Source organism: Chionomys nivalis, chromosome 24 (genome assembly GCF_950005125.1).
Source record: "Chionomys nivalis chromosome 24, mChiNiv1.1, whole genome shotgun sequence".
Classification (NCBI taxonomy): domain Eukaryota; kingdom Metazoa; phylum Chordata; class Mammalia; order Rodentia; family Cricetidae; genus Chionomys; species Chionomys nivalis.
This window is the reverse complement of record NC_080109.1, coordinates 24752874-24763689: the sequence shown is the minus strand read 5'-3', so window position 1 is coordinate 24763689 and position 10816 is coordinate 24752874.

Here is a 10816-nt window from a genome sequence, read left to right as displayed (position 1 = left end):
GTGACGATCGGACTCGGCGTCTCTTATCAACTGGGCCATTTTAGGAAATGCTTTGTCGTTTTGTACCTCACTTTCTTCTTGGAGAAAATGTGGGTTATTGGGAGGATCTTGGGAAGTCGTGCCAAGGTAGTCATTCAGAAGAGCAGACGGTGGACCGTGTGGTCTCAGGAAAGGAATCACCTCTTTTCATTATTTCACTCACACCTCCCACCTGGTATTTTCCCCCTAACATGACTGTGAAACCAGTCAGAAGTTACTTCTGCTGTAGGCACCGTTACAGTGAAATTTGCTGGGAACAGGAAGGGTAAGAACCTGCGGGGAACAACCGCAGGATGGAGGCATGGAGCCCCTAGTGGATCTGGGACACGGCCGAGGCCCCGCCATTCTGCAATGGCAGGTCTTCCTGGGACTTTCTGTTTCACAAAAGGTCTTAGCTACCTACAGTCAAGAGGTGGGTACACTCTCCATCACCTTAGGCATCCAGGCATAGGAAATTGTACATTTTAAATTTGGGGGTTGAAGCCGGGCGGTGGTGGCGCACGCCTTTAATCCCAGCACTCGGGAGGCAGAGGCAGGCGGATCTCTGTGAGTCTGAGGCCAGCCTGGTCTACAAGAGCTAGTTCCAGGACAGGAACCAAAAGCTACAGAGAAATCCTGTCTCAAAAAAAAAAAAAAAAATTGGGGGGTTGATGGTGGGGATTGACCCTGGGGCTGTGTGCTTCTTAGGTTTATTATTATTATTATTATCATTATTATTATTATCATCATCATCATCACTTTATGTAGCTGTAACTGATCCTGAACTCATACAGACCTTGCTTCTTCCTCTTGAATGCTGGCATTAACAGTGTATGACACCATACCTAGCTACAGTACTAATTCCAGCCCTGGACTATTGCTAGTTTTATGAGCTAAAGCGACATTTACAAGAACAAAAGTCAAAGGCACCAATGACAAAATAATTTGTGGAAGACAAGCATTGCACACACGGAGACCTTACCATTTGGGTTAAAGGTCAGAGGGAGGACACGTGATTCTTACAAATTGGAAACAACAAAATATTAGTGTTTCCTTCTCATGGATTTTCTTAAACAGAACAATAGAATGGTCTCTCCCCAGCAAACTTTGGGATCTAGGCATGTGCCTGCAGAGGGTGGTTCTCGCAGGAGCCTTGCTCTTCCTGTAGCTATCACCTCTGCCCTCTTCTACAGACCGCTTTTGAAATATACGACTCAGTTGGTGAGCATTCCCAGCCTGGTGCATGGAAAATGCTACTCTGGCGAGGAGACTACACAAACCCTCAGTCTTCTGGGGTTAAGACCCGTGACTTTGCCATAGATTGGGTGGACTGAATTTGTTAGTTTTTTTGAGACAGGGTTTCTCTGTGTAACAGCCCCTGGCTCTCCTGGAACTTGCTTTATAGATCAGACTGACCTTGAATTCAGTCCGCCTCTGCCTCTTAAGTGCTGGGATTGCAGGTGTGCTCCACTGCCGCCAGGTAAGTCTTTTAGTCTTACCTGAGCTACCTGTCACGGTCCAGCTTTTACCTCATTAAGTTGCATTGTCACCAGGCCACCTAGTAACTCAGGTCCGAAACCAGAAATGGCAGGCCCGGCCTTCCTTCCTTCTTCCTCCGCCATTCACGCCAAAGGTATCCTTCCTAAGATTGTTGACCTCATCTCTGTCCAGAGCTCACAGCAGCTCACAGCCAGCTCTCCTTGGCTCCACGGAGGTCTGGGGTGTGGGGTATGGGGTGTGGGTGGGGTGTACTCAGCTTTTTCTGCCTCTTGAGGCCCACCAGCCACACTTCTGATGCTCCCGGCTCTTGTTTGCAATGCCGTTCTTCCATGGCGTCCCTGAGTGGCTAACATGAAATGGGGCCGTTCCATGACCACTCAAGGGTGACAAAGCACTCGTCTCTCAGCTGGGGACACTCCATAGTGGTAAACGAGAATCATGGGAAAATATCTCCAGCAGGGGCAGGTAGTTCATGATTGCTATTGGCTGGTGTTTACTACACATGGCTCTTCACGTGGCCTACCCTTCATCTCAGCACAGTGGCTTGAGGGAAGCAGCTGACTTCCTGTAGCCGAAGGCTCCATATTTGGGTGTGCGAACGAGCAAAGCAGATGCTGTGCCACTCGGCCCTGGAAGTCACACAGCACCACACTGTCTCGTACAGTGGTTATACATGAGTTGAGGCTAGTGTAGACTTTCAAAAAGGATGTCTCAATAACCTCAAACTCACAATGGGAGACATGTCCGAAGTTGTGTAGACAGTTTTAAAGCCGCTACAGGGAGATTGACCAGTGGGAGGCAGGGCACAGGATGTGAATTCTCTCTCTTTTCCTCCTGGGGTGGAAGCAGTGGCTGCACTGTTTTGCAGATGCTTTCCCTACACACTCTGTCCAAAGATCTAGCCGAGGATGCCTGTTCAGTTCCAGGCTCTCACAGCTCATCTGAGCAGCAGCTTGGCTTGGGCACACTCTGCTTCCCCTGCTGTTCTGCCTGACTTCCTGGTCCCTCATTCTTCCTGCTCTGGTGATACGTCATTGATACACAGTGCACGGTTTTAAGCTTTGCCTGGCTGCTGCCTTATAGTGAGCTGAGACCCTGCACATCCTTCATGCCCCGACCCCAGTGATGTGACCCTCCATGTCCTTCATGCCCTCAATCCCAATGATGTGGTCTTTCAAACCTCCTTCTCATCCATTCACTTTCATGTCCATTCTGACAGTTCAGAGGCCAGGGTACCCAAATACACTTTCCTAACAGATCCCTTCTTATGTACAGTGACAATACTGTCCCATTACCCATACTGATGTCACAGTGAGCCTTAGTGCAAACCTCCTCACCCAATCTTCCAGCTAAATGTCCTCAGATGGCTCTGCAGCCTCAGCACCTGGAGATTGTGAGCAGGATTGTGATCATTCTTTGCTGGGCGCTGTCCAGTGCAATATAGGATATTGGGTGGCATCCCTGCCCTCTACCCACTAGGTGCCAGTAGCATCCCATTCCTCAGCTGGTCTCTGACATTGTCCAGTATCTAGGGAGGTGGAGTGGCCCCAGACTGAGTGCCTCTGGTATGAGGTAAGCATGCTTAGCGTGGCCCTGTGTGGGCCCAGCCTGGCTCCTTATTTACTCAGCCCTCCCACAGCTCCAGGACTCTTTGACCATGACATATCCTTTTCCTCCTTAGGCCTTTTACTGCTGTTCCTTCTGCCTACACTCCAACACACACACACACACACGCACAAACACACATGCACATTCTTACACTAACACACATTCTCACTCACACAGACACATAATCTCTCTTACACACACACACAAACACATGCACATGCATCACATACATACACGTACCCTTAACACTCACACACTCTCACTCACACACAGTCTTACACAACACACTCTCACACAGACACATAATCTCTCTCACACACACACGCATGCGCATACCACATACACACTCATACTCTTACAGACACTTATATTCTCTCTCTCTCTTACACACACACACACACACACACACACACACACACACACCCCTCTTTGCAGGCCATTCATCTAACTGACATCTTGCTGCTAGCTGAAATGCCACCATGCATCTTCCTCAGCTTTAGGAATTCCCTTGCCTGCTAAGCCAGACTCTCTTCTAGTGTGAGGAAAGGGCCTGACAACCACCATCTTCTGCCCGGGTCCTGGAATCTCTGCAGACTGCCCGACTCTCTTCCTCGCTCCTCTCCACTGGGTTTATAAAAAGTCCTAGCAGAGCTATTTATGTTCATTTTTTAAATCAAGGTAGTCTAGAAACCAGAGCTCAACGTTCACAGCGAGGTGTCCGCATCCTCAAAGCGTTTTCAAGCAATTGGGTACCTAACACATGGAGTGCCTTTTTCTTGTTCCTCGCGGACCCCAACAGTGGCTTTCAGATCTGAAGAGTTTCCTGGATGTGCTCTTCTCAGGGGATGTGTCTCTGCGGTCTCTGTGGCTAGTCTGGTCTGGTCTTGTTCTGACAGGGTGAGGGTTAAGGATCCAACCCTAACAGTTTTGTATTTTCCTACTGTGGTTTTAAGCAATAGTGTGTGTGTGTGTGTGTGTGTGTGTGTGTGTGTATGCGCGCGCGTGTGGCTTCTTGTTGAGGCCTCTTGGAGATGATCTCTTTGTGGATCTCTGAAAAACACTTTATTTTTATAGATCATTTGGAAATGATGCCAGCAGATTTTGCTTCTTTTTCTTTTCTAGCTGACTTGTTCCAGTTTTGCTGCCACGCATCTTTGGGGACTTGAGCCAGTGGGAAAGTGGTAGCAATACCTGCAAGATCAGAGTGGCTTTGCTCAAAGCAACAGCCACAGAGACCTGGGACTTCTGGGACTTTCGCCCCCTTGTGGTTTGACAAAATAGGCTAGCACGACCCAGTGGACAGAACAGCCCTGCTCCCCCTCTGAACAGGCGACTCCTTGATTCCTCCTCCTGCACGCCAGGGGTGTACCGAGTCTGCTGAAAAGAAAATCAGAAGCAGGCTCAGGGAGGTGAGGGTGGAGTAGGGTGCATGAGGCAGCTTTGTTGGAAATTCAAGCCCCAGATATTTTGGGGTGAAAAATGTCAGAGACCGAAATTCTGAGAATGTTTTGTCAAAGCCTCAGAAATAAAGGCTAGAACCAGGCACAGCCTAAGGGAATCAAGAAGAATGAACAAAAAGGAATAATAAAATTAAATTAAATAAAAGCAGGTGTCTGAGCTTTGATATCCGTTGCTACCCTGCTGGACAGTCCCCACCAGGCCTCCAGTGTTAGGCGAGGCCCCTCCCTCCTGGTGGGGTGGGTATGTTTGTTTTCCAGGGTTGCATTCCTTCCGGTTGGCCTCCACTCGGCCTGGATCTGGCTGGATGGGTATTTTCCTGAGTCATGTGGCGACAGGCTTGGGCTGCAATTAACTGTAGACAGGCCCCTTGGCCCAGATTCCGGCTTAGCACTGCATTTCAAAGTGAGGGAGAGCTGGCTGATTTCACTGTTCCTTCTTTGTTGGCCAACCTTTCCTGAGGGCTGGGGATAGCACAGGACTTTTTCCTTTTGCCTTAACGCATTCACCCCCCCCATCCCCCAGAGATATGGAGAAAACCACAGTACCCCCGTTTCTTTCTTAGCGCCATTGTTAGCTGCCATTCACAGACGTCTTCACGGCTACACAGGATGCCTAGCGAAGGGATTGCGACAACATGTTCACAGGAGACAAAATTACACGTAAGTCTGAATGACACAGGAGTAAGAAGTACTGGTTTAGGCTCAGAGGAACCAAGCACAGACGCTTCGGGAAGTTCTCTGGCCATTTTTGTGCCGAAAAATTGAAGAGATTTCTGAGTTCCATAGATGTTTATTTAACTCTGCCCCGCCCCCCCCCAATTGAAGGCGAGACCCTCCACTCTAGATGTATATCCAAGCCAACAGGTGGGAGGATACGGGTGGGTTGAATAAGACTTTGTCTACAGCCACACTTGCCTGTGCGGACTCAGGTCTCTTTCCCATGCTGGTCTGCTCCTCATGTCTCCATCAGATACCCGGATGTTCCTGCAAAGAAAACCTGGACTTTGCTCTAGCATTTTTCCTGAGTTACATCCCTGAGGTTCCTCTTCTCCTCATCTCTTCATTCCTGCCATGATGGAAGCTTCCATAGACTTCTTTCTTCCTTCTTGGACAACGGTCATGTCCTACTTGTTCATCCTCTGCAACCCCACTAGACCTTCCACTCCGGGTGGTAGTGAACTTGGCACAGTCTAGCAACAATGCAGACTAGGAGTCTTGATTGGGTTTGTTTTCTCTGATAATTAAAGAATTAAAAATTGCATGACATGGTGAGAGAGAGAGAGAGGAGAGAGAGAGAGAGAGAGAGAGAGAGAGAGAGAGAGCGCACCTGTGAGGACCCAGGAAGCTGAAAAAGAATCTAGTCTCTTGCTGAGACCTGGGGGTTTTAAGGCCTCTGAAGAGTCTTCCTTCCCTACTCCAGGGTTGCTGAATTTGAAGACAGGCTGGCTGATTGGCCCATAATTGTTGTGTGACAATGTCCTGACCAGGCCTTGAACTTGTTGAACCAGTGCATCAGCAGGCTTTTGTCTCGAGTCAGGACGGTGAGGAAGAAGCCGGCCATCTTGGACATCAGTCCCCTTTATTACGGAGCCGTGGTCCTTCTCCCTGTCTGCCTGCCTACGAGGGCCCTGTCTACTCCTGGTCTCTTGAACTAAAGCAATAAAGCAGGCCCTGGAAGTTCAGTGGATCTTTGTTTCTTTACCTGTATGATAGGGATAATTTATAGCTGTTTGTGAGCCTTGCGTGAGTAACGTAGGGCCGTATGTGACGGCTGAGGTGCAGGAAGGGAGCCTGAATGGAGGCCAGAAGTCTGCGCATCTGTACTGCGCAGGTGACATAGAAGTCTGAGAAGTGTTGGCAGAGACTCTCACCAGGCATGCGGGGCCACATTCAGGGCTGGAGAGATGGCTCAGGGGTTAAGAGTGCTCCCTGCTCTTGCAGAGGACCTGAGTTCTGTTCTCTGCCGCCATGTCAGCTGATTTACAACTGCCTGTATCTCCAGCTCCAGGGGATCCAACATCTTCTGGCCTCTATGGGCACGGCACACACGTCACACACACACACACACACACACACACACACACAAATAGAACTAAAACCAAAATCTTTTAAAAATTCCTTTAAAATAATCAGTTGCTCAGTTAGAATGGATGCCAATTAAGTCAGCCTTCCTTGTGTGTGGAGGTGATCCCATAATGTGGCCAAAGTTAAACAGGAAGGCTTTGCAGGGTGCAGGTTTGGCCTGGTAGCTAAACTCTGAGCCTCGGTGTCGCTGTCTGAAAAGAGGGAATAAAACATGTATTTAGCTTTCTACGGAAATTCCTTGAGATGATTTTGTGCATGGTTGTCAGTGGGTGAACATTAGCGCCTTGTCTTCATGGTTCTGTTATCTATTTAAGAAATACATTTCTTAGAGATACACTTTCTTTTAGGTGTGTGTGTGTGTGTGCGTGCGTGCATAGGTAACTTCAGAAGGAGGCCAGAGATGTCAAATCCCCTAGAGCTGGCATTACAAGTGTTTGTGAGCCACGTGGCCTCGGTGCTGGGAACTGAACTTGGATCCTCTGAAGAGCCGTACACGCCCTTAGCTGCTACACCACTTCTCCAGGCCCCCTTCCTTTCTTTTAAGACTACAACTCTGTGTAGCTCAGACAGGCTTCCGACTCGAGTGTATGCATTATGCCAGTACCATGGTACCCAGCAATTTTCTGGGAGCTAGTAACACGACATCAGGGACTTCGGGCCTATCCTGGACACCTCAGTCCCTGGGCCCCAGGTGTGCCAGTCTCTTGTTGCTCTGAGCCTAGTTGAGTGTAGGTATCAGATTCTGATGATGGCCTACAGGGGCCCGAGCAGAGTGCTCATGACAATCCTGTTTTAATACATGCAATCCAGAATCCTGTTCAGTTTAAACAGTCACAGTTAAGACTTACTATACATTAGTTAGAGACAGATTATAACATCAGTTCCATTGGTCGTTGTTGTTGCCAAGCCACCAATATGTCAACCACTTTATGAGTCAAACTTTGGTTTAATGTGTGGTACCGTGGAAACTGGCCACCCTTTGTATGCAGGAGTTGTGTGCCGTGCGGGTATGGGTGTTAAGTAAGGGTATACGTCTGGACATGGATGTGTGCTTGCGTGTGCATCTAAGAGCACGGAAGGGCACGTGTGGCCCCAGATGTGCACATGTGTGCGTGACCGTGTGGAGGGCCTCAGCGCTGTGGGGTGGTCGGAGGGAAGATTTCTGCTCTTCATGGCCTCTGGGTTCTTTCGGCTCATCCTCTCCTAATCCTTCAATAAACTTAAGATGACTCAGATGGAGACCTTGTACTACTGTCAAAGCCGTCTTGAAGCCTTTCAAATGCTATTTCCAGGCTTCTGGGGGAACTTGTGTAGCCTTGACGGTTATGCCTGCCTTCTGGGACCCTCTGTTTTGGCATATCAGCCTTGTCAAGGTACAGGACTGGTCTCTCTGTCCCTGCTGGAGGCTGGCAGCCATGAGGTTGTGGCAGCACGTGCCGGTGGTGATGGCTGCGGACGACATCATGTTTGCTTCCCTCGTGTTATTTCATCTGCACATTTGAGGGGCCCTGTAAGGTTGTAATCACCACTTGCTTTGAAAGGGAACAGGTCCAGGGAAACGCAGCCAGCAGCTCTTACCCAGGGGCGGGAGTTTAGGTCACTACTCACATCTGGCGTTTTTCCTTACTGCAGTGGAATGGCCTATCTTTTTTACATGTTGCTCTTTTATCTTTGGGTTTTGACATGACACTCTGGTGTTGGGTATCAGGCAGTTTCTGCTAAAGCTTGCTCTAAGGTGACTGGAAGCTCTCAGCCCCATGTCCAGAGCAGATGGTTCCTCAAAACAGGTAAAATGTCTTCATTCTCTTTAGTTCAGTTTTTTCCACTTAGGATGAAAGAGCAAAATGCTTCTGTTTTTGAAAGGCAAGAAAGATATTCTGTATTGTTTAGCTTTGTGTTCCTATAGTGAAATACCAGAGAAAAATAAGTTAAAAGGGAGAGAGGGCATTTGACTTGAGGTCTGAGAAGTTTTAGCCATGACTGTTGTTTTGGGCCTGTGGTAGCACAGGGCCTCATAGCAGGAGGATGCTACACAGAAAGCCTGTTGGCCTCTGACGGCTGGGAAGTAAGGGGGGTGAGCAAGGTTTCAATATTTCCTTTAAGGGTGCTCTCACAGTGATCTCTTTCTTCCCAATAAGCCCCAACTTTTCTTTTCTTTCTTCCTTCCTTCCTTCCTTCCTTCCTTCCTTCCTTCCTTCCTTCCTTTCTTTCTTTCTTTCTTCCTTTTTGAGACAGGGTTTCTCTGTGTAGCCTTGGCTACATTGGAACTCACTCTATAAACTGGGCTAGCCTTGAACTCAGAGATCTACCTGCCTCTGCCTCCTGAGTGCTGGGATTAAAGGTGTGTGCCACCACCTCCCTCACCTCTTTAAAGATTAGCCCACCACCTCGCAATAGCACGACAGGTTGGAGGACCAGCCTTCAACACACGGGCCCTCGGAGAATGCTTATATAAATGATGGTGTAATCTACCATCCTGTTGCTGTTCCTCAAGTTCTGCAGGATGTGACAACATGGGCGTAATTCCTATTTCATTTATCTGAGTTTTTCTTTAAAACTTGCCGAGTTGGTATGGGCTTCTTCAGCTGGCCAGAACTTCCTCAGGATCATGCCCAAACTTGAGGCAAGTAGAGCGCAGCCACAACCACGTTTCAATCAGGAGAGCAGCCACGCCTACTTTTCTATCAGGACCTTTTTCTATCACCAACAGAACCGCCTTCTGGATTGTTTCTGGGCAACTCCGGGATGGAGATGATTTCCGTCTCTTTCTTCCTCTGCCACACAGCGCGTTGGCAGCTGGGCAAGCTCTGCCACTGTGCCCTGAGCGCTCTAGGATGATGGACAAGCTGTCATCATTTGAAAGCTGTTATTATTTTTAAGGATAGGGACAAAAGGAAGAGAATGGGCCATAGAACAGCTGGGGGTTGTGCAATGGAGAATGTTTTTGTGAGGAAACATTCTACTCCAATCTAGATATCATTTATTTTCACCAGGTATCAGAATAATGCAGAAATAGCCATGTTTGCTTTGAGACTTGTTTTGCTATGTTGCCCAGGCATAACCCCATTTAATACCTAGCCCTAAGGAAAACAAAGAGAAAAAGGGGACCATATTCTAAAGAAATTGATGTGTCCTGCAGAAAAAAATGTCTTTTCTCCTTCAATCCAGGGAAGATTACAACAAAACTCTAAGACTCAGTAGGTAAAAAGACTTTCTGTGCAAGCTGGGAGACCTGAATTCACTTTCTGTACTTCACAGTGGGAGGAGAAAACCCAGCTTTACATGGGGTTGTGTTGCGTGTGCGTGTGCGTGCACATACACAGAGACAAACACACAGACAGATAGACAGACAGACAGACACACAAAAAAACACAGACATACACATACAAATGAGAGAGACCACACAGACATACACATGCACACATTCACACAGACATAGACACACACAGAGACACAGACAGACACACACACATGCACACATGGGGAAGCCAGACTAATCCAAGACTTTCTCCAAGGCCCTAATAGAAAATGGCAAAGGGAACTCAGATCTGTGTCCTTGCTCAGGAGTGGACTAGGCAGTGCCTGACTGACCCAGAGTCGGTGCCCTGGAAGAGTCAAGGCTGTGGCTTCTGCGACCCTTGCCCCTGGGCTGTGGTTATCAGTCCTCAGGCAGCTGCCAACACTAACTCAGCTCTCTGTTGGCCTTGGCTGTTATTCCCCCTGAAAACAGTTTATACGATGCTACACTTCTTAATAACTTTTCTTGGCATAAGTCATCATTTTATGCAAGAACTCCCAGGCCCAGCTATTGCATTTTCTTTTTTGTTCCTCATGCAGGTCCTCCTACTCAATACCTCACTGTTTGGGACCACTCTTTCTGCTGGTTCAAGTCATATACGTGCACACTTGAATTCTGGATCTTCAATTTGCTGGGTGAACTAAGTCAGCTCAGGGTTAGATTAACATAGAAAAGTCTCTGTGGGATTAAGGAATGCTCCCTTCACACTGAAACAAGAGATGAGCGAGATCTCCGGGCGATTTTGGGGAGGGTGTTGGGGGCAATAAAGGGACCATAGAGTCGAAGAAGCAGAGGAGTAGGGTAACCGAGGCCCTGAGACTGGAAGGCTCACAGCAGGGCGAGCTGG